This window comes from Plectrocnemia conspersa, unplaced genomic scaffold (assembly GCF_051122295.1).
Source record: "Plectrocnemia conspersa isolate PC_06_02 unplaced genomic scaffold, ASM5112229v1 ptg000001l, whole genome shotgun sequence".
In the NCBI taxonomy this organism is placed as follows: domain Eukaryota; kingdom Metazoa; phylum Arthropoda; class Insecta; order Trichoptera; family Polycentropodidae; genus Plectrocnemia; species Plectrocnemia conspersa.
The window spans coordinates 11,894,700-11,920,027 of NW_028277165.1; the positions used below are offsets into that span (position 1 = coordinate 11,894,700).

The 25,328-nt window shown below is 30.8% G+C and overlaps 1 protein-coding gene across 7 annotated transcripts in view; it reads left to right on the plus strand.

Moving 5' to 3' along the window:
- LOC148238880 (uncharacterized) overlaps positions 1 to 25,328 on the plus strand; it is a 413,987-nt gene that overhangs the window by 65,963 nt on the left and 322,696 nt on the right. Inside the window, exon 3 of one of the 7 annotated variants that reach the window (XR_015808909.1) lies at positions 20,138 to 20,174. The exons of 5 other annotated variants lie outside the window; for them this stretch is intronic. The gene's annotated coding sequence lies outside the window, so the exon portion shown is untranslated. Of the gene's footprint in view, positions 1 to 20,137; positions 20,175 to 25,328 lie in introns of those variants that run through there. One more of the 7 variants, XM_088181617.1, reaches the window with a different exon arrangement.

A 25,328-nucleotide genomic window follows, 5' to 3' on the forward strand; every position in this document is an offset into this window, starting at 1 on the left:
AAATCAAGGAATGATATTGTTTGCTCTAGATAATGTAGATCGTTAGAATGTGTTATCTTTATAAATAGGAATATGTTTATATGTAAGGTCAGATCGTTGTTTATCTGTTAACGAGTACAAAGCTATATACTAGTAATTATAGACAATTCAGTAGATGTACAGAAAAGTTTAAATGCATATGTGTGAAATTAATTAATTTATTTAGCTAATATATCTAATTGTATATATTAACTTTAAACGAATTTAATAGGAACATACATATAAAACATATTATATACATAAACAGAATATAATAAAAAACCTAATATAATAATTTATTTCTTACTGCAAGAAGGTGTTTCTTTATTCCATTTAAGAAACCCGCCACATTTTTATTTTTGCGGATTGTCCTAGAAATATTATCAAACAAATTCATACCTCCGTAAATTATTCCCCTGGCCGTACTCGTTTTCTTATACCTAACTATTCTTAAATTGTCTGTATTTCTAGTATTAAATCTATGTACTTTTTTTTTATTAAATATTTATTAAAATGCACCGCTAACATATTATTTTCTAAATTAAATATAAATACTAAAACATTTATCTTGAATACTTCTTAGACATCCAACTATTCCATTCTATCAACCATACTTCTACAACTAGTAAATCTATTTTTACTTAAAACTAATCTCATTTCCCTATTTTATCTTTTTTACAATATCATTATTAAGCATTTATAATATTGTTGCACAATAATTAAAATATATATTTTAGATTATTATTTTTGTGTTTATACTTAACATATTTTTATCGTGGATAATATATCAATTTTTCTAGTATTTTTTTAATGTGTAATTATAATGTTCCTTCAAATTTTTTTTATCTGCAATTGCTCCTAAATATTTTATAATATTAGCTATTTCTATGAATTTTGAGTAAGTGCAAAGTAGTAAATTATGATCTTAACCCATTAGTGGCACATATGGACATACAAATGTTGATCTTTTTAGTGACATAGATTTTTATTTATTTATTTTTCACATTTCGTAAGCATAGCTATGTTCTAGAGAACTAGTAAATAAAATAAAAAAAAAATATTCTCTAAGAGTTCTTACAAAATTACTATCCATATGGACAGTGGTGACACTAAAGTGTATTTTTTTTCACTTCTCAAAATCGAAATATTAAGAGAGTTTTATTTTTTAAATTTTTTATTTATAAAATAGTAAGTAAATGTTCAAAACAAATGATGCACAAACCAACATTACATTTTCTACATTGAGTTCGAACTGCAGAACTTTTCTCATTACAATAAAAACCAGCGCAGCGTCTCTTCTTTTCAATTATTTGTACATAATGTTTCAAACCGTCAAACCTTATATCATTTAGAATTTTTGATTTTGACGAAGATGGCTTTGAATTACCTCCAATCCTTTGATCCTTGTATTTATTTAGATAAACATCAACAATTTCTTGGCGAAAACCGAGATGTGTTATTTTATTTTCACTTTTTCGTTGAAGCTGCCATGCATTTTGCACACAAACGTCTATTATCCAGGAAAATATTGGCCAATATCATTTTCTATTCCTTGCGTTTATTCTATAAGAACCGTTATTTTCATCCATTTAGTTAACTCCAAACATTATTTTATTAAATTATTTTACAATAAATGGTTGCTGAGCTTGAATGCTCTATCTTTCTTTTCAAGAAAACTGTTTTACAGTTCCAATGGGATGAAAACTATTTATATTAGAGGCTAAAGATACAACCGAATTATCGAACTATTTACAGACAATCACTCCATCCTCCTTACTAATTGCGGATTCATAGTATCTTCTATTTTTCATCACTTTTTGTTCGTTCTTGTTCCACCATATCCTTCATTTCTAAGAAAATTAAAATGATTAAATCCTGTGAATAAATTATCAAAAGTGAAATGATACGGAATTTTTTTACACTAGTGTCAAATTCATCAATTATTTTTATGAGAGGTGCAGTTGATTTACTAGTGTAAACTGATTTTTCAAAAGGACATTTTACTTGATATATATCAAAATTTATAAGATATCCTCTGGTAGTACCGAGACAGAATACTTTATACCCGAATCTTATTGACTTCCTTCGAATAAATTGAAATTTTAGTTATGTAAATCACAAATAAAATTTAACCCTAATCGTAATAAAAATATTCTTACACATTAAAAAATATAATGAAGTATTTATTGTATCAAATGCGCTATATTGTTGTATCTGTTTTATTATATGCCTTTTGAACAGAAATTCTCTCGAAAGATTAAGTTTAGTAGGCGCAACTAAAACCAATTAATAAAGTATTTATCCTCTGAAACATCTGATAAAATTAGAATATTCCAAAGTAAAACAAACTGATCCGGCGCTATCATCTTGAGAGATAAAAGTTTCCTATAGTATCTAGCAAGCACCTGCGCTTCTCACTTATCATCGCGTCAGAATCCGGCGACCCGTTAAGAAAACGTAAACGTTTTCCGATAAGGCGAACGCGTGTAGATAATTATACAGCTTTTGTGTATAGTGCGCGGGCCGTAAATCTATCCGGCTTTCTCCGCGTACGTCTTTAATTAATGGCCTTCTGCTGTCGCCTTATTGCGGGTGGATTAGACACGGGGGGATGTAAAATTTGTAAGATGTCATCTGAGATAAGCGCGACGATTTTGTAGTACCGGAGAGATGGATATACCCAGAGATGCGATTCGTTTTCAGAGAGCACTAATCGCCGCCGTCTTACATTAAGCGTTTTGGTAGAGACTGGGGTCCACGTATACCCCCATCTTGTGCAAGGATAGAATCGACAGTAAAGGATTTTTGAAGTCACTTTCTTGGTTTACTTTAAAATAGAGCTATTTAAAATCTAGGTTGTCACTAGATAACATACTATTTTGATAAAGTGCTATGGTATTATTCATGGATAGAATAAGTCTTTATTATTATATAAGTCAAAACTTCCTTTAATGAGTGTATTTAGAATTTAAACCTTAAACGTATATGTAAGTTATTTGCGCAAAAAATTGTATTTACTGTATTAAAAAAACTTTGGTTATATATTTAGCTTTTGCTGTTAAAATATTTGTATATAAGCACACTGCTTTTTGCCTCACTAAAAATTCACTCAGCCAAATTCTTATCAAATCCACTCAACCGCTTCGTTATCTTAACAAAGTTTGAAATAACAACTCAACAACACTTGTTATGTTATTACGTAGCAGCGCGAAAGCGCCCATTTTGTTGTTTCTTATAATAAAGTTAATTTAACCGTTGTTTATTCTTACCGAATCGGAATTATTATCACCGTCTTTGGAATATTTGCCATCTCATCCAATCTCGAATCCATTTGGACCAATTTTTTCCCTCCAATCTCGCTCCTTTATTGTCGTCGTTATATTCTCACGGTTCGGCCTAATTGAATAAAGTTGTTTTGTGTTGAATTACTGCTTTATAGACTACAATAAATAAACAATTATCTAGAACTGCGTCCGCAATATAAACGTAAATATATTCTCAAATATTTTAGATCATTTAACCGATTCTTAGTATTTAAGATTATTTAAAAGCACGTGTATTTATTATTGTTCAACAAAATCCCATTAAATTTAATAAGCATAATATTATAATATATTCATTAAGAATTGTTCAACATATATGAAAAGCATTATTTATTTCATTCAACAGCTAAAATTTCGGTTCATGTTTATTGTTCTTTTCATAATCAATTTCACGTATTTAGGTAGGAGTTTCAGGGAAATGTTTATTTATGGTTATTTATAGCACCTAAGCTTTCGGTGTCTACCTTTGTTGCTTATTTGATGGAACAGTGAGAAGCCAAGTGTTTATGTTTAATTCTCTTTGAAATATTTTTTCAATGATTGATTTCTATTTATTTAAATTCCATCGTTATTCGGGTCTATGTTTATTTCCATAAATTAAAATGATTGGGTTACGTAAATTACTATGTATGCTTTGTTCATTTATATTGAAATCAAACGTGAGCCCCAAGCTCATGTAAAATAAATTGTTCCGAGAGAAGAAAGTACGTAGCTTTTGAGGGCCGGTTTTAGCGATATCGCCCGGGGGTGTTTTTTATATCAGCATTTGAATTGTTTATGAGGAATAGTTTGGAGATTCCTCTCCGTGACGGAAGGCGCTCACCGAGCACTCGACTTCATTAGATCAAGCCGATATTTTTGGCTCGGCGAAAAAAGGTCGAGCGCTCCTCTCCTCCCGTTTCAAACGTGACGCGAAACCCGATGTCTGTCTTTAAAGGGTCAGTTCTTCTTTTGTGGCTGACTGCCCTTTTTGGGCACGTGCCGGAAAAATCGTGCTTTGTAAGCGGGTAATTAACCCCGAAATAGAAAATTTCGAAAATACGACGTCTTATAATGATTCTGATGAAAATCGTGCCGGGGATGTATATAAATTAAATTTCAACAGCTTATTGACGCTGGCAGAGATTAGAAAATATTGAATTGCGTAACCACCTGTAGTGACGTCATAGTAACAGGTGGTATTCTTATCATTTCACGTATTATATACAATAGTATTGACGATACGTCTGATGAAATATATGTTTGCGTATATGTGATGCATCTTATTGCAAAGCTTTTTACAATCTGTAGTTTTTAATTTTACAAACAGAAAGTGTAGTGGTTGTCCTAAGTTTATAAACATTTATTTTTCAAACTTGTTTAAAATTATAAAATTTATTTATTTAACTCACTGTTCATTATTTTAAATTTAGTTAAAAAATTATTAAAAACTTTTTATATATTTTTGAACATCTGCTACCCTTTCTAATGCATCAAAATAAAAAAATGCAGCGGTCTTAAAATATGTAAAAATATTTGTATAAATTTAATTTCTAACAAAAACACTCTTATTCTGTACATCAAAAACTCTTGCCTTGATCCATATATTCTTGTTCTTCGGCATGTAGTGCAAAAATATTTTCAGCCTATAACTAATATTATTTATGCTGTCATTGCTTTAATAAATAATATTTATCCCGATTCCCAGACGTCTGTAAAATTAATCAAGTTATAAATTTCGACTCGATCTTATGAATTCGAGTGCTCTCTTAGCATCTCCCGTCACGGAGCAGAACCTCCGAACTATCTCTCATAAACAATTCAAATGAGGATATAAAAAATACCACTCCGATTCTAGCTGACTGTCTACATGCCTGAAAATGTGATTCAAACTTTGAAAACTAAACTCGACGGAGCCTTTCTGGAGAATAGCCCTGCATTACACGTGATTACTTTTGGGAATATTCAAGAGTACCTCGGCTTGGCTCGACACTTCTCTTCCTTATTTCCGGACGGAGGTGCTTCTCCACAATTAATGTAATTAAACGTACCAATGATCTTCACCTAAGGGGGTAATGCACATCGAAGAATCTTGTACTTTTATGTAAAAAAAATGGGAATATCTGATGTGGTTTAATACATTTATGAGCTTTCAGAGCACTCATGCGTGTAGACGTTGACGATTATTTTATACGCTTCTGCTCCGTAATATCATGAGAATATACGGAAAAGCATTTTTTTGCTGTGATTTAATTAAAATTGCATCATACCATTTTATATACATACGTTTTTAAAACTAAAAATATCTTAAAACTTACTAGTTGGTTTCCAACATATCTAAATTATTTATTAAATATTATTAAAACTAATATATGTTATATTATTAGCAATAATTAATTAGATTTTGTTATATGATTTATAATTTGATGTAAAAGTTTTACCAACAAAGGAGAAATTTTAATGTATATTGTTTTTAACAAAAGATATATTTTAAGATATGTTCTGTATATGAAATGTAGCAAATTATTATTTTTAATACATTTAACAATATCAAATATATTTTTATCACGTAACAGTGTAGAAACCGTCTTAAAACAGTATATTTATTTTTACATAAAAATATAATTGTGTTTTAAATATTTTCCTTAAATGAATTTAAATTGCAATATCTGTATACAAATATATAAAAGTTTCGTAGGTGCTTCTCATTCACTTTAAATTATAAACATACATGACACATTATACAACACACCTTGAATGTATGTATGTTAAGATGAAGTTTGTATAGTTTTAGACTGTCAAAAGAATGTAGAAAAGAGTACATTGACGACCTAAAAACTCAGCGTTTTTGCTTAACAAGTAGATGCATAATGAAAGCTCCAAAAGACAGCTTTCAAGCTACAGTTAGATTATGTATGACTAGATAGTGAGAAATCTAACTTAAAAATGTGGTATTACCATTATAAAATTTAATAAAATGCGAGTATTTGATATCATATATATGTATGTATGTAGATTGGTTTAGGTGTCAGATTTGTATTTCATCGCGTGTCACGTTGCCGTATTAATATTTTCGATATAACAATTCCATATTTCAAAGACCCCAGAGGACAGTTTCATACACTTTTGACATTTCGCTATGCCAGCACGCCGTATTATTTATTATGTGGCACAAGTGTAAATATTGACAATGGAATGTTTCGCTGAAAGGTTTGACGGCGTAATGATGGCATTAAAACAAAACCAAATATCACTCGACACGCACCACAGCCTGCCAAAACACATTTCTATGCAAAAATGTTAAAAAAACATACAAATGTCATATCCAGAAAATATCTATTAGTTTAATGTTTTTGTGGAATTCAAATACTATAAACATGAGTTTTTGGTTTTTCTTCATTTTTCATAATCTGTGGCATATTGAATTTACATTTTCAATATGAAACATTTTTTTTCTTATTTTTAACGTTTATCAACATTAATTAAAATGTGAATAATATCTGAGGATTACAATGACTACTTTTAATGTTAAAGTTAGTCTTATAGTTATGGAAATGCACTCTTATTTAAAATAAATAAAATTAGCAAAATGTTCAAGTAGTAGTGTTTTGTAAATATATGTATTTTATTCCACACTAATTTAAGATTAAGTCCTCACTTAAAATACTTTTTACTGATTTTTCATAAAAATGCTTAAATATCGTTAAGTCAATCTTTTTGACTATAATAGTATTTTATATGCATAGGTCTAATAATAACACTATGAAAATGTTTTTAAACATGTCTACTCATGTGTCTTAAAAATACTTTAATAGTGCATATTTAATTTATTTATATCTAAATTAAATTATTAAAAAAATTTCAAATAAAATTTTTAATTTTCGGTATAAATTTTTTTTTAGAATTTTTTCAAATAGCGTATTAAAATGTGGTATTATTCATATATACCTTTAAGTTTTATCTTTACAAATATATCCGCAATTAATGTCGGAAGCGCTATTAGATCAATATCGCGGGTTTCGTCTGCGTCGTTCCATGGTCACTAACCTCTTGATAAAATCCTGATAAAAAACTTGGATTATATATTCCTCCAAACGCTCCTCTTACACGAGACATCCAGCTTCTCAAAATACTTGCCAATCGAAAAGGGATTTTTGGTTGTTTTAGCTATGTTTGGTTGTGTTGGAAAAAAATATGTGGGATGGTGTTCATCCTTTTTAGGTATGCATTATAACTATTTAAACAAATATGTTTTAATGTTAAATTTTTTTTGTAAAATGGCCATTATTACGCATTAGGAAGACCTGTCAAGTCATGATCGTTAAAATTGCAATACAAAAATAAAAATCTATTTGTAATGTTTGTTACTAAATAAATCCAAGTTTTTTGTAACACATGTGAAAGTTTACCAAAATGGTACACTATATAAATAAAACATATATTCTATGTATCATCGTTGCAATTATCGATTTCTCTTTGCTTCGACTTATATTATCTTCGTTGACTCAATGTAGTTTAAATTATAAGGTGTGGTTGTTAAAGTAAAAAATACACATTGATTCACAAAGGTGTGGTGGTAGATAACGAGGCGAGTTTCTTCCTCGTTGGACACGTCGATACGGTCGTTATTTTGGAAACGCCACAAGTGAGTAATGATACATGAAGGGCTTCGCAAAGTGGCGGCAACAGGGAGACGGTGTCAAACGCATTTGAAATATTTGTTTTGTTAAAAGGCGTGGGCAGTCTCACTGTTCAGCTCCTTGGCTCCTTATCTCGAACGGGGAGATTGTGGTTTTCAAACTTTTGGCGATGAAGGGCGGAAAAAATTGCACCCTTTCAAGCGAATTCAACGGAGAGGAAGTAATCAATTTCGTTGGTGGAAATTTCGACACCTGTTTTTGTAATTAATTAAACCAAATTCGACTGTCACCGTTTCGATCGTAGATTCGGGACATATTTCACATTTGATATCAATCTGAAACTTATTTACGTTAACTAATTAATTTTATTTATATGATACTTCTTTAAATATAAAATTGTAGTCCAGATAAACACATTTTTTAATAACCTGTGAGAAATATATCAAAAAAATATTTAACCCGCACAGTTTGTATAAATAAAAACGTTGTTTGAAGAGGTTATAAATCGAGTTATTAAGTTAAACCAATTATGAATCACTAACTTGAAAGTGGCCGCGTCAATGTTTTTCCATTAACGAAGCAATGTAAGCGCGCGCGGTCCTATCAATTATTTCATCCACAAAAGGAAAGCACTCTATTTAATCGTTTAAAAATGAACGCAGCTTCATAAAAAAATATAGTCTTTAACTATTGTTATTAATATACAATCGGCCATTAAATATGTATATTTATATAAACTAGACTAATGCGGAAATAAAAGCAACGTTTAATAACGCAAAACATAATAATTATCTTATACCCATATAGTACTATTTTTCTCATTTATTTTATGTCGTATCTTAAAATACTATTAATTGTCTTAAATTCCTTAACAGCAATTTGATGCTTATAAGGAAAGGAATTTAGTTTATTCTGTGGTAATCCATACAATTTAAGCGAAGTTAAGAACTAAAACGGAAAATCAAAAGCTTCTTCCTCGTTTATTATTGTTTTTTTTGTAAAAAATTAAAAATAAAATCATAATAATCTTGTGTGCTTATTAAAACTTATTGAAACTGCAGCATCGACTGAGAAAATAACTTTTCGCAATACGCGTTAAAAGCGCAATAAATGCAATTTTACGATCCACCGACAAGTGCAATTTTCATTCATACAAGTGCATTTTGTACGTGACGGTCGTCAATTTAATTGTCTAATTACAATCATGTATTGTATTGAATTGACAAACGCAGCAGGCTTCCAAAATTCCAGCTTTTCTTAAAATAATTTAAATCACCTCCGTCAATATGTTTCGCTCATTCTGAATTACCACAGTGACCTGGACCTCCGTTGTTTTTTCAGCGTTATGTGAAAATAACTAATTTTTCATTTCTCAAAGTATTTATTTAAGATTTTTTGTATTTTATTCACGATTGGTTTGAGACGATTAGAAAATACGGTTTTTCAAACGGTTAGAAAATACCCAAACGATAAGTAGGAGTTAAAATGTTTGTTTAGTAATGAATGCGAATTCCAGGAAGGTGTTATCTAATCTGTCAATTCCAGGACTTTTTATATTATATAATTATATATTTATATCGCAATTAACGTAACATTAAAACAAACATAACAAATATAGCATACTTTAAGAACAGTATAGATGAATTTTTTATCGTACCCGTTAAAAAATCAAGGGATAGTACATATGAGTAATATAAATTTACTGATATTTGTTACTCAAAAATAAATTATAGACATACTATGTATATATACATTAAAATAGTAAAGTAATTCTAAATAAATATATCAAATTTTAACCATTAATGAAATATGTATTATTTCACTTGCTAGATACTTCATAAACGACATGGCTATATTTATAAAATATATATAATTACTGATCTTTTTGAGAACTTTTAGTTGAATATTTTTTGTTGTTTAATTTTAATCTTGAATCCTTACTGTTTTTAAACAAACGAGCTTATGAGGCTGATGTAAGTCGTTGCGACTACCCTTAACTTTCGCCTACAAATTATAAAACGATAAAAACTTGCCACAATCACATTAACCTTGAATATATGCAGATCAATAGTCAATAGATTTACGTAAACGTTACAACGTATTCAATTCATTCTAGAGCGTTCATGGGGTCATCGTCGCCAGCTAGTTAATTATGCATTCGTATCGATCGTATTTACATACATTAAATTAAGTTTGTGTCGCACTAATTAATTCACGTGTACGTGTCGTTCATGTTTTTTTCTTTCAATTCTCTATCCGCTTGACAAGCTCGTTATTTTAAGTTTGACGAGGCACTTCATTTCGCCATTGACATGTGTCAAATTAACGGCGCCGGAGAACTAAGGAGGAACGATGCGATAAGGATGAAGGTCCGAGACTTTCTCCGACCCCCTATTCCTCCAGGCCACTTCTGTGTATAATCACCTTTCACCCCTATCGGTGCCCCTTTAGCACATCAATCACCCCAGGATTATGAGTCTCTCTTAATCTCTCTCCCACGCCGCCCACTGTTAAATCCAAAGGCTTTTTGCCATGCTTTTATGGTACCGAAGTCTTATTTATGCTTTGCAGAAAATATCTAAGGGACTCCTTAATGGGACTCGCAGAAATTTTCCCTCGCCATCTTACACGTTATCATCGTTATTTGTAATATTTTTCTAGAAACTAAATTTTAAGCGCTACTCTTGAGCCACTTAAAAGGTATATAAACATAAATTTACTAAGCCGCTTACAAGGTTTTAAAAATATCCAGAGGAGCTTCCACTGTTCGTTTTAAGTTCTTTAATGAAAAATCGCTAAATGTATTTTATTTTTTTCCTGTAAACGAATTTCGACAAGAAAGCGTATCGAATGACAATTCAAGACCAAATTGCCTTTAATTACAGACAATGTTTCTTTTTAAGCTGTATTACAGAAGCAAATCCGAATAATTAAACGTAAAAAACTAAAGAGATGTTTGCTTGGTCAAAGCAATTATTATATAGTAGAATTAATTAATTTACAACTAGTGAGAATCTTTAGAAAACGTAAAAATGTGCCTTTTTGTACTTTTATGTAACAGTAACTAAATAAATAGTTTATAGTATGAACGTGTATAATATTATTAACACGTGCGTCAGTCAGTCTGATGAATATAAATGGGTGCTGTGTAATTTTAAATATTTGACACAAATTTAAAGTTAACTTATTTATATATAGTATCATACATTAATATAGGCAATCAACCGATATTATTAAATGATTTTTTATCGGCAAAAAAATAGTAATCGGCAAATTGACAATTGTTGTAACATGATACGCTAGTCAAGTTTGTTTAACAAGATAACAATCAACACCTCATAGTTTAAAAAATTGCTGAATATATAAACGTAACGTAATTAAAAAAATAATGATGTGATAATGATTATATCTACAAAAATAAAATACTTTTTTAGCCCAACTAGATATATTCAGGGATATTCAGTCGAATAAATTGCATGGCTACAAAAATGCATGGAAGAAAAATAGTAATGGATTCTAATATTATAGATAAATACTATATATAATAAGTGATAAATATTTTAATTTTAGCTATTCGTATTTTGTATTAAATATGAAGATAAAGCGAGTAAAATAAAAAAAAGTGTCGCAGGCAATGGAGTGCAATTTTGAATTTCCAGTTCCGAAATCGGCTCTCCTCCACCGTTTGCAATTTATATGGGTATTAGGCGCCTTCTGCCGTTTATCATACATACATTTCCCCCCAGGGGGCACTGGGTGCGAGTGGCTTTCGAAAGGTGCAATTCAATTGAAAAATCTGCAACCGAGACGTGGGCCCCACGGATAAATGACGGCTGGAGGAAAAATCTCGGCGGAAAACTTTGTTACGTGTAGTACCTACCGTTAGGCGGAGGAAGGAAAAGGAAAGCGCCTTGGGAAAGAAAAGCGTTTTGCCTATTTTTTCTTCATTGCTGCACTCGCGCCTCACATATTGATCATGCGACGGGAAAAATTCATATTTTTCACGCGTCACGAACAATCGCGATCCGATCTGCGATTTATCATCCGAGCGTATGTTAAGCGTGCCCCTGTGAACGTACGTATGTATTATATTATATATGCTCGTTCATATATTATGCGAGAGCGATATTTCGCATGCAAAACGGCGGAAGATTTCGATTATTGAGAAGCAAGTGGGTGCGCGATTGAACTTTCAGCGCGTCAAATAAAAAAAACGCGCGTTTCATAGTTAATGGTTCTATACTGTGTGCCATTAAATTTTGAGAATCCAAATATATCTAAATATAATTCAGAATCAATATAAGACAGGTCATTCATGAGTAGCTTATCATTATCTGATTATTAGGATCTGACAGGTTATGACAGTGCGACATAACAGCCTACGTACATAAAATATACACACATATTCCACGTATGTTATTTGTACATACAGGCCTGGCGAAAGGGGGGAGGGAAGGAGACGAATTCCTTAAAGGCCCGACTAAAGTAAAAACCGACCTCAATTAATGAATCTGATCTAAACTACAGTTGTTTGAGATGTACGTACTGATGTATTTCAGGTATAAGTTCCTTCCGCCGAGCGTTCTGACAACACGATTTTATTGCTTTTGACGTGAATTTTTGCCTTCTGAGAAGTGATAATTGTTTTTTGTGTTCTCCTATTGGACAAAATTCGGTTTAAATGTGCAAAATAATCTTTCAAGTCACATTGAAAAAATGTTTTTGTGACGTATTATGGCTTATTACACTTTTAAATATGTAATAAATTAGGAATATTAAAATAAACGTATTATCTCATGAATCGAATGATTGATTTATCGACTTTTACATTGATTGGCGCAAGTGTTTTCTTGTATTTTTTAAAGAGGATAATTTAAATGTGCATTATATAAAATAATTGTTCTATAAAATGAATTGTTTGTGCATTACTGTTGTTCAGATTTGACGCGAACGAGCATTGGTCAGAACAGTGTGTTCACTGTTATGAATAACTCTGCAACGAATTCTTTTTAGAAGGAAAAAGTATGATTTATCTTACATTAATGCACAAACAATTCGTTTTATGGAACAAAGTATTAATTTAAATGCACATTTCGCAAAATGATTTCTTGTTTATTTGCACGCTTTTTTAAATCGTTTGTTTTTGGTAGTAATAATGTAGATATAAGTCTGCCGGTTAATAAATTCGTAACAAAAATATTCTTTACATTTCATATAAAACAAAATTGTAGGCCGTCGTCGTTCTTTGTAAGACGGAAAATATTATTATTTTTAGATAATTTATTAAACACTTCGCGTTCATAGTGTTTCTCTTCGTGCCATATCTGCATTCATAATTTTGTGTTTCGACTCAAAATCTTGCGCTATATATAGCGCTCATATTGTTTATAACTTGAAATTGCTGATATTTTGTCTGTTTTGACTGCTAGTTATATCTATACATATTATTGTAATTTTAGTATTTAAATTTAACTTTTTAGATTCTTTAGAATTAAATTAGATTCTTATTTTTTTGCGTGAAATATTTAAAAAAAAAACTTTTTCACTGTTTTATAATTTGTCTTCAATACGGTTGCGTAAATACCCGAATTTATATAGAGAAATCCCTTTGGAATATTATTAAATTTAGCCTAAATCTTATTCGATTGTTAGCCAATCTATCACGGCAATTTATTTAGTAGCGATGCCGATCCGCGAATTTTTCGCGAGCGATTTTTTATCACATTAGGGGCAACGTTCAAAAGATTTACGAGCGTCCTCCGAATTCGTTTAAAATTTATATGAATTCAGCACAAAAACGAACTTTCGTCGAACGCTATTCAACTTTACATACACACATACCCGCTATCAAATAATTCCGAATCAGAAGCAAAATCTAGAGCGCGACCCGTTGTTTTCAATGTCCCTCGCGGAGAAGAGAAAAATAACTTTGGAAGAGCTTTTGGAGAGAGAGGAAATTTGTTTGACGATATCGAACGGAAGGAAGCATATGAAATTTGGTCAAATGGTGGAGGCCGGGTTCGGGATAAAGATTTTTTCTCGTAAACACCCTCACACCCTTTGTTGATATGAATACTGGCCCTTGGGGTTTTGTCCGTTCGCACCGTCCGTACGACAAATCGGGTTACCCGCTTTGATGGGCCGATACACCGGTCTGGGACTGTATCCGATAAATCAAATTAACCATAAAACCCGTGACACAGCGTAGAATTGGCGGGCTTCAGTCAAGTAGCCAGAATAGGCTTCGGTTCGTGAGGGTTTTCGAGTCCTAAATGCGCGGAGTATGTAGTATATGAATGCGAAGACAGTAATTTAAAATATATAGATTTGTATGAACATATATTTTATTAATAAAATTATTATTTAGATCCGAGGGACAGCCTATTTGAACTGTTTCATTACTCAATTAAACACTTGTTAAAGTTCCTAATGTAATATGTTAATCTCAATTTGGTGTCAAAAGCGACACATAATTAACGCACGCCTACTGAAAACAGACAAGATCTTTTTTGGTTACCTGATACAAAAAGTGAACGATGGGCTATTCATCGTACAGTTAAAGATAAAAAAGATAGTGCACAACCAACCCCTGATTTACAGCAGCCATTTATCACTGTTTTAGAGTGCGGCGAAAAGAAGCAAACAAACAATAAGCGATACAAGATAAAATTTGATCAATTACGCTGATAGTAGCCTCGCGGCGAAGCTGGATGAAAACGCACAATGGGCCGCGAAACAAATGTAAAGGCCATTGTATTTTCCGAGTGGGGTTTAATGGGGTTTAGGGCTAATAATTATTCAAAGAGCACTCTTTGGAGTGTGGCACACGAGTTAATTTCGAAACAAGACGGTATTCAAATATTGGATTAAGCAAGTTTTGGGGAAACGGTATCTCGCGATCGTGGGTTGGAATAACCGATAATTTGCCCTTTGGATGTCATGTTATATAGTGGTAGAAAGAACCCTTCGAATTTTAAGAGAATTTCGGTAAATAAAAGAATCATATATATCAGCTAGTTAATGATTTTGTGTATAATGATTTACATTGATATTATTTATGGTTCTGAAATACACACATTAGTGAGTATTTATTCTATTATTTTTGTTGTAAAAAATATTTTTTCTCGACACTAAAATAATGTTAAATAAAAAAATCAAACGATACATGTGGATTAATATTTTCAATGGTAAATTTAGATAAAATTGATTAGACTAATCAATTAAAGTTTATATTTATACAAGCGTCCAACTCTTATCTCGAATCATTTATAAAATGCTCGGCCTTATCGCGTTGCGTTTGTTGATAGTTTTATACCCATATATGTACCTACATACAAACCATGTACTTATTTTATATAAAAATGTATTCATGGCAGTCGCTAAGACTTGATGTAGCAACGGTTGGTTGTTAAATATTAATGGTGGCCTTTGGTACCTCTTGAAGGTGAGCCGCGCATTTCTTTGAACACCACGCGCTTGTTGCATACGAAATGCATTCAGATTGCCTCTCGAGTGCCACTATTCTTGCGCAGCATCACTTCAAATGATATCTGCGCAAGGTGCTTGCAAATTTCCATCGCGATCGTGATTCATCTTTGGAGTATAACGACTCCTCTGGGGGGGCTCTTGATCGCCCTCTCACTCTTTGAAAGGATTGAGCTCTGGATCGTTTTGAACCCATTGGGTGCAGCGAATTGATTTTTGATCGCCTTCGTCACTATCAAGATATTATAAAAGATTATTTTTATACAAATAATGTTACGATATCGCATATCGGAGTGCTTAATTTGATATAATATAAATTTGCGTCACGCGAGATGCTATAAAACGTGGAAAGCTTTTTAACGCCGTACTCTGAACATAAGTATGTATAAAAGTATAAGGCAGTGGGAATTTGAGTAAACATATTGTAAAAATACGTGCTATTTATACAAATATCAAAAAACTAAATGCGCATTGCAGAGTTGATGTACAATAGTTTAAAAACAATGCCGAATTCAACATTTTTTTTGTCAAACACACATATGCCATATAAGCTGTTGAAACTTTTACTGGGCATATATTATAAAATTTAAAGTGTTTTTTTTTTTATTATTCTTACCGTTATGCTTTTTTGTAAATTTATTTTAAAAGAAATTCAACAATACATTTAATGATAAAAAACGCTTTATACCTAGTGAACAACATATTGCTGTTAGTGAAGTTATTTATTGCGTCCAATAATATATTATACTTTTTCAGAATTTGTATAACTGAATACAAGGAATTTGTTAGCCATAACTTAAAATATTTTATTCTTTTACTTTTTATTTATTTATTTAGTAACAGTGCAGTAATATTATTTTTAAAAATATAATTAGAAAAATATATTTTCATATAAATTTATATGAAAACAGTAAGATTTTTTAATATGGTAAAATCATTTTTTTTTGTAAAAGTTTTTTTAATACAATAAACAATTTTACAAACATGCTATTATGTACAATACTTGTAAATGTTTTGTAACTATTTTTATGTTAACAATATTGTTAGTGCAATTTATATATAAATAAAACATAAAAACACAAATTGATGTATTAATTTAACCAGGAAAACATTTATTTTAATGATATTAAAAAAATAGTAAGAAAGTGCATAATGATAAATATATTTTTAACACAATTACATTTACCTTGTAAATGATAAATAAAAGACAAACTTTATTTTTTTTAGTATTAAATATAACTTAACTGTATTTTAGAGCAGTGGTTCGTGGCCCATGAGAAAATTTTGATGTTCCTTTTTCAATATGTTTACAATTTTCGTGTTTATATATATTTATTTCATTATTTAATAGCATTAAAGACTCAGACCCATATCCGGTGTTAACCTTAATTTTTTAATTTTCTTAATTTTTGTTAATTATTTGGTCAAGTTATTCCGCCAACTACAAAATAATTCAAAGATTAAAGATCTGTTGTCCCAATATGTTTATATATATTGTAAGTTAAACTGTGACCACTTGTTAGTGCGAAACTATTACTGAAATTACTGCACTGACCATGAAAATAAATTAAAAATATATTTATCATTTCGTGAGCCCGCTAGTGCGGACCGTACGTGACAATGAACGTAATAAAATAAAAGCACCACAAAAGTATTTTTGCAAAAATTATTATAATATAAAAAATCATATTTTTTTAAATATTTAACGGTCGCTCAAAACAGGATGCAACCTGCATTTTTTATTAATCATTTCATATTTATAATATTACTTGTATGAAAAAATCATTCTAGTGGTCCGAGAGACATAAAATTTTGAGTTTAGTAATCCGTGAGGTCCGAAAGGTTGGCGACCACTGCTCGAAAGTTGTAAATTGTCAATGATTTATTCAAACCACTGAAGGGTGTTGACTATTCTAATATTTTAAAGGAATTTTGGAATAGTTTGAGAGTTATATTTGCGTCCTCTTCAGATGACCGTTAGAGCCAGGATGTCTACACTAATCGACTACCTAGTTTCTTAATATGCCGGTATTGCACATTGCTCTATTAAATGTCAGATACAATTATAATCCCTTTCGTTTGAGAGAATAAGCGTCCAGTGTCATCGCTGCCTCACATTTCCGACCAAGTTAATTTTCATGTCATTTTTGTTCGCTAACCGTCGCCATTGTCTAACACGCGTTTCCACTTTTCGAAGTTTCCGCCGTGTGTGATCACACATACGTACATCTTGGTGTACACGTAAGCGGCGGCGCGACATACAAAATGTATGATAGTAACAGATGTGACCGAGAAGGGGAACTTTTAGCTCTCGACACACGCAAGTACCGCGGGGATGTACTCGGGACAAATTGGCTTCCGTCGAGTGCTGCAATATCAACAGCGGATACAGCCTCCGCATCTCCGAGGACCACTTGTACTCATTCATGCCCTCCGTGCGCACACACACGCGAAAATGTTTATTCATCCCGGGGCGGTTTTGGGGTGGGTCGGCTGTCACTCTTTTCGCGTGTGTGTTTTTTTCCACCGCTTCGATGATAAACGGGGAGGTAAATCATTTTAACCAAAAATTCATACGGATCGTTGAGATGAAAAGTTAGCTAACAGGAAAAAATAATATTTTTGTAACCCCTTGAGCTTTGCAACGCTAATCTATCGACACACATAGAATGCGCTTAAAGCCTCGCACTGCTATTTTTGGGTCCACAGATATTTAAGAATATATTTAAGGAAAATTTTTCTTTTTAATAGAAAAACATAATTCATATTTTCTTATTCTTATAAGAATAAGAAAATATTATAAAAAAAACTTCTTTCAATTAGGGTTCATATAAAACGATTTTTTCTCAACTTTTTATTTAAGTTCAATTTATTTGTAAAGTTTTTAGTCGTAAAATTGTCACGTGTCCGTCGTAGTGTGAACGACCGGTCAGGGTTGGACCGGAGTCCAATCCTGACCGGTCGCAAAAAATGTGTTGCAAAAATTTATTTTTTATTTTTTGTTACACTTAAACATATAAAAATATGACATATAATTAATTTTACTTTAAATTTAATTTATTATTTATTGTTATTTTTAGATACTATTTTCACTCATTGTCGTTAAAAAGTTTTTAGTTGTATACAATCACTAACACTAATGATGTTCCAGTAATGATCAGTAGACTAGTTCGAAGAGGTAAATCCTCTTTAGTCATTTTTTCAAATTGTCCACTTTGAGAAGATTGCTGCCTTGATGTTGACGTGCTGTCGGTCATGACACTCGTGACGCCTTTAATACGTTTGTATTTATCGCGAACACTGTTTCGTAGCACTTCATTTTGAAATATTTCAATCATTCTAATGTGGCGCTGTTTGGCACTTTCCTAAAGTTGTACGCCATAGATCAAAACTAGTTATATATCTTGAATTTGTTGTTTATTTATATTATAGTTAGCAGTTTCTTCTCACATCTTTATGTATTTTATTTCAACTTCTTTTTTTATAAATGTGCCGCAGTTATAGTATGGTATTGCCATTTATAAAAAATATTAATGAGAAGTTAAATTTTTATTAGTAAAGTTGATATGAATCGATTTTAATTAATTAAACTTTATTTTATATTTTTTGATCAAAATGGTTTGTTAAGTTTTTTAGTAGTAAATTTTTTTTCCTCCGCTACTAGAGTTTTGGTATCTTCTTTGAATATTGCAATTGTAACAATCTTTATTTGTAGAAAATCACATGCATGTAACATATAGAGTATCGGCCATAGGACACTTCAGTTGTCTTTTTAAATTGTCTACATTGATGAGATTGCTGCCTTGATGTTGACGGTATGATTGGTCAAATGAGTGATGCAATACACTAGATTGATTGTAGAATGTGAATTTTGGAACTTTTTGGATGCTTTTATGGGTTTCATTTCTTTATAATAGGAGTTTTTATTATACTTTGGATATTATTGGTAAATTTAATTTTTCATGTACTGGGCATATGTTTAAATCTACATGCTGCGTTTTTTATTGACAAGATTTCATCGCTTACCATCCATTGCCTCAATATAAATATTATATAAGTTGAATTTTTACTGCGAAATAAATATTTTTACAAATATGTTTGTACGACGTTAAATAGATTAACCTATTTTTTTTTAAAGATACGTATTTTTTCAACGTATAAATTTAAATATTGAGAAATAAGAGAGTTCATTATTATATTTGTATTATATTTAAATGATTTTTTCATCAAAAAATTCAAACATTCTCTAAACGATTTATAAGTTAAGATGGTTAAACTAAATAGTTTGAAACAATATGCGAAATATTTGTAATTATATGTGAAAGGTCAGTTTTATAAAGGTATCGGATATAATTATATGCAGTGTGTCAGATTTTCTATTGTATGAAAACGTGTATTCATCCTTGGTGTGAGGGTTGCTTTCACTCTTTTCAGGTTTACCTTCGTTTCACGGGGAGATAAATCATTCTTTTTGGACGTTCAAAAGTAACGAGCGTGACTTTTTGGATGGTGTTTTATGCGTTTTGTGACATTGTCGTGTATGACTCTGTGACGTTCGTTTGGCGGTGAGGTCGTGTGTGGCAAATGCGAATTTGAGTTCAAGGGTTGTTTTTTATACGTAGAACAGAAAAAATGTTTTCTATTTTGGGTAAAAAAATATATATTAATTCAACTCTTTTTTTATTGTTGCAGGTAATTCAATCCTAATCATACCAGAAAGCGTGTCAGCGTAAGTTTATCATATTTTTACAAATAAAATTTGTTAAGCACATTACATTTTATTGTTTCTCGTGAATTTTTATTAATCACACACACGCTTAAAAATAAAATTAAACACCACATAATTATTGGTTATCGCGGACCTAAAACCGATTCGTTTCAATATCGTTATGCGCCATCATTACCATTTCCTTCGTTTTACGATCAGTCAACACACTTTAAAGCATCAAATTGAATATTAAAAAAAAACACAAGTACATACGATGTATGGCTTTTTTATAGTACGGCAGCTTAGTGAGCGGCCCGTAGCGCGATTTGAATAACGTATAATTTAAAGAAATATTCACACGAACTAAGAGTAAAAAAATCAATGTACGAGAACGTAATTGACGGTTTGGACGAGGCTCGTCCGGAGAATCTTTTTTTCTTGACCGCGTCTTCTTACCTGAGCCTTAAACGGAATAGATCCTTAATTATATATCACACATGTTGTATAAATCGCTTTCGGGAATACGCCATTGACGGGTGACTTATAAAGTCGGTGTCATATAAGTATAACGTGTACAGAATGCTCAAATTTATTGAATACAATCAGTTTATTTTTATTGTAATTTATGTGTAATGACGCGATAGTAGTTCATGTTTTGACAACAGCTACTCATTGGGGATTATTTTTCTAATACCATATATTTTGTAATTTATTGTATACATCTTTATTTATTTTTAGCATAGTTAGCATTTGGTTATCTTTAGAACGAGTTTATTTATTCCAAGGTCATAGAAATCTTTAGATAACGTTTTTCTCAAAAAACAGTTCTGACACTTCCCATCAAAGCGATTTTCTTTTTACTTATTTGAATGAGTATGTCAGTGATAATAAATCTCTTTTTATCATTTCTTTATCATGGACACTTTTTCTTGCTTTACGAAACTTTTTTTTATTTACAAATATGATATATGTATATTATACATATATGTATGTATATTGCAAACAGTTACATTATTGAGATTTTTTTGCAATACATTAGTTTGATATCAAAAGCAAGTTTTATTGCTAGTAGGAGTTATCAATGATTATAAGGTGACTAATTCATGTAACTATAACTAAAGTAATAAAATATAAAATTAAGGATGATTTGATTCTATAAAATTTAAACGTACATTAATTAGATTTTGAGATTAAAAGCAGCATTGCAATATTATCTATCTACTTCTGCAATTACCACCATCACTGCTAACAACATATCTTATAAGGTTTATCGCTTTAGGTCATCTTTGAAAGTGATCGTAGATAGCCTTAATTAAAGTCAGTGCTTATTATTTTTTATGGGACTCCCTGTAATAGATAGGATAAAAGTGTATTGGATCACGTTTCGACCTGTGCATTAATTTTGCACTTGCGTGTCTCATTAAGTGCATAATTGTACTACCTCGACTCATGAACCGGTCATGGAGTAAATCGCTTTTCGAACTAGCCATCGGTCATCTTATGTGAGATGCTGGGGATCGTGGGGTGATGCTTCACATATTGGCCATGTACATATATAGAGATGCTGATGAAGCATTTGCGTGATTGTATTATTTCAACATGCATTACATGCACTATATTAAAGATAATGAGTCTATAGTATTATATATGTAAATAAAATAAGAAATTATTATGTTTTACAAAGTGATATTTTATCATTATCATTAGTGGATTAGTTTGTCTCCATTTCATGGAGAATCTCATTCGTTAAGGAACTCAGATTTTTCTTATGCTATTATGTAGTGTTTCAATTAAAATAAATTACGTTTAATATCTTAGTTAATATTTTTACGATAGTCCAGTGAAATAAGTTGCTTATCTGAAAGATCTGTGTTTGAATATTATATAGATCGTATTTTTTTTAAATTTTTACCGCATCTAGGAGATCTTAATTAATGTTTTTTATATAAATATTATTCTGATAAATCATCACAAATTAGTTTTTTTTAGATTTCACTAATCACACAAATGATTATCGATGATGAAAAATTTAAATTAAAATGCTGAAAATCGCTTAATTTCACAAACATAACAAAAAAAATTAATGGCAGATTTAAAACCATTCACTAAGTGGATACTCTTGCTTATTTTATAACAAGCACATCAAGCCCCAAGTACCACACTAAACCTTAAATGCTCTCTGTGGGAAACTCATTGTGGTTAATTATATAAATATTCCGCTGAGAGTAAAATAAGAATACACAATACAAATTATATGTATGTATTCATAATACCATTGTATGGATGTATATTTGTGTACAAATTGGAGAATGAAAGCGTTCGTGCAGAATTGGCACAACACTTCGCAACAGTATGAAATTGTATCCGCTCAATATTGGTAAATGGAGGTCTTGGTAGCGCAGTGCCAAAACAAACACAAGAACATTGTTTGTTCAACCAAGGCGAGGGATAACACCACACCTACTCTGAGATGGTAGAGTTTAACCTCAGAAAAAAATCACCAAAAATTCACCTAAAAAATATATACACGCACTCGCTCGCTTGGAGCTTATTTAAAGTTCGCGCGTTATCCTAACGAGGTAAAAAAATATAACATCCCTTAGGCTTGCCGACGTTTTGTAAATATTATATTTTTTATAGCTAATAAGCCAAAAAGAAAGCCTAGATACAGCGTGATTTAGTAATATTATTTTTAAATTGAAGTTTTTGTTCAGTCTGTTCGTTAGTTTTATAAAGGGGAAAATTTATCGACATCAAACGGAATGCACTATAGGTTAAGCATTGAACATATAATTTATGCAAACGATGAATAACAAGCGTTATTGGCGGTCTTTCGCAGAAAATAATATTTTATGCATTGACTCACTAGCTTTCCATAACAAAATGTGATTCCAAGAACGTCTTTGAAATGGTACACTTCTTTTTTTGATGTACGTATATATAATTTTGTATACTACTAAAAATATTTTTTATTAAATATGGACATATCTTAAAAGCATTTAAAAATGGCATCATCAAACATATATAGTAATTGAACTGCTTTACTTAAATTATGCAAAAACCATTTGATATATTTGTAAATATAATTTAATCCTTTTATTGTTGTTTTTTGAATTCTAAATATTAATTCTAAATATTCTAATAACATTGTTGACAAAGCTTATATATTTTTGTATGTTATGAATTTTATATGTATTTATAAAAAATAGCAATTCCGAAAAAAGTGTATAGTATAAGATTTTGTTGAGATAAAAATAATATTACTAAACTCACTTGATATTAAATATACAAAAGTTTGCGCTTTTCGTTTATATTAGCCCTTTAAATCGTCAAATATTTACTTTGGTAAATTGAAACTTTCACACAACGTTAAAATAAAAACTCAGTTATGAAAATATTATATCATTACAATTAAAATAAGATAAAAAATTACAAATATATTTTTTATTAACCAAGAAACAGTTATAAATATTTAAAAAATATACTTTTTGCTCCCAAATATTCGTTAATTTTATAAATCAGTTAAATATATCTACAGGGAAAACTCATGTAATATAATGATTTTTACGCAAATTATTATTAAAAAATATAATTTATTTATAATGTAACAAGCAGTATTAGATTATTTATTATTTATAAATTGCTCCAAAATATTTGTAATTTTTATTAAACTTACTGTTTAAAATTCGCTAAATCGGTTTAAATAATGGTGTTGTATTTTATAAGAACAGTATCTTTTGATTTATATTAGTACTATCGATTAATATATATAAAATTAACTTGTATGACTATTTTCAATATATGTTAATAATTTTCAACAAAAGCATTAGCTAAATTAAAAAAAATGTTACATTATGTCAACTTTGACTGATTCAATATGTACTTGTCGATTACTAATTTCATTGTTAATTAAATATGTTGATCAGAAATTACAATTTTTTTTATAAGACAAGTGTTAACCTATAGAAAATAAAAAAAGTAATTGCACCAATGCAGCATTTTTTAATGTATAAAACAAACAATTTTGATCCTCCAGAAACGATAGGAATTAAAAATCTTTAGGGTCTATATGGAATAAAGGCCATAGTCTTTAAGGTATTAGTCACCAATACACACTACTGGTATATTGTTCTAGTGATAAAACATATATATTTCCCATAGAAAAATAGACAAAGCATAAATATTATAGGTAGTTTTACGAAAAAAATATATTTTAACAAAATTTTATTATTGAAGACTTGCCTTATTTTTTTTGATAATATACTTAATTTAGTCTCGAAAATGAATGGTAAATGTTTATGAACGACTAAAATCAACATTAATAATCGTAATCATTATAAGCATACTCGTAACTCAAAACGTTTCTCTCCGGCCGCTCGCTAATCAAACGAAATTACCGCACAAATAGATAAATTACCAGACACGTTTAAGGGTCGGACCTTGAAATTTCCTTAAGCATATTCGCAGCCCTGTGGCTGTGTGCATATATTTATTGACTAGAGAGAGATAAGGTGTTGTGCCGGTAGACGGTAGACGGCAAACACGTATTGCGGTAATTGCGCCGCCATTATGCGTTCATGTAACTATTAAGTCCCGGAAGATTAATTGTCATCGGCATTGTGTATGCATGAGGAACGATATTTCTGTGTGTTGAGGTCAGAGGATCGAGTCTCATTTGAAAGCGCCCTATGGAGTCCTGTCATTATCAATTAAGAGCGATCAACCGCATTGTAATATAACACGCGCCAAGATTTAAAAGTAAGCAATGAAAATGCAACAAATATATAATTTTAAAAATCGATTTTATTACTTATAAAAAATTAAATAGAAGTTTCTGGTTCTAAGACCAAAGGGAGTGATTTTTTTAGCCAAAATAAACAGTTTATTTTCTTAAGCGTGTATATAATACCACATATACATTGAAATATAGCTGCCGCTATCAGGTGGTGCAGTTGAAATATCTGGTCTTGAAAGTCGGAGAGTTTTTGCTGGAGTGTCGGGAAAATATTGTCGACTGTGATTTGTCGTGATATGATTTTGTAATGATGCTAGATTATCCGCTGATGTGCGTCCTGCTGGCACTCCTTGGGATTGAGTCTCAGAAGCGTATTCCTCTGTGTGCCCCTGTCTTTTCCTGTCCATCTGCCTCTCTGTGAATACTTTTTATTTACAGCT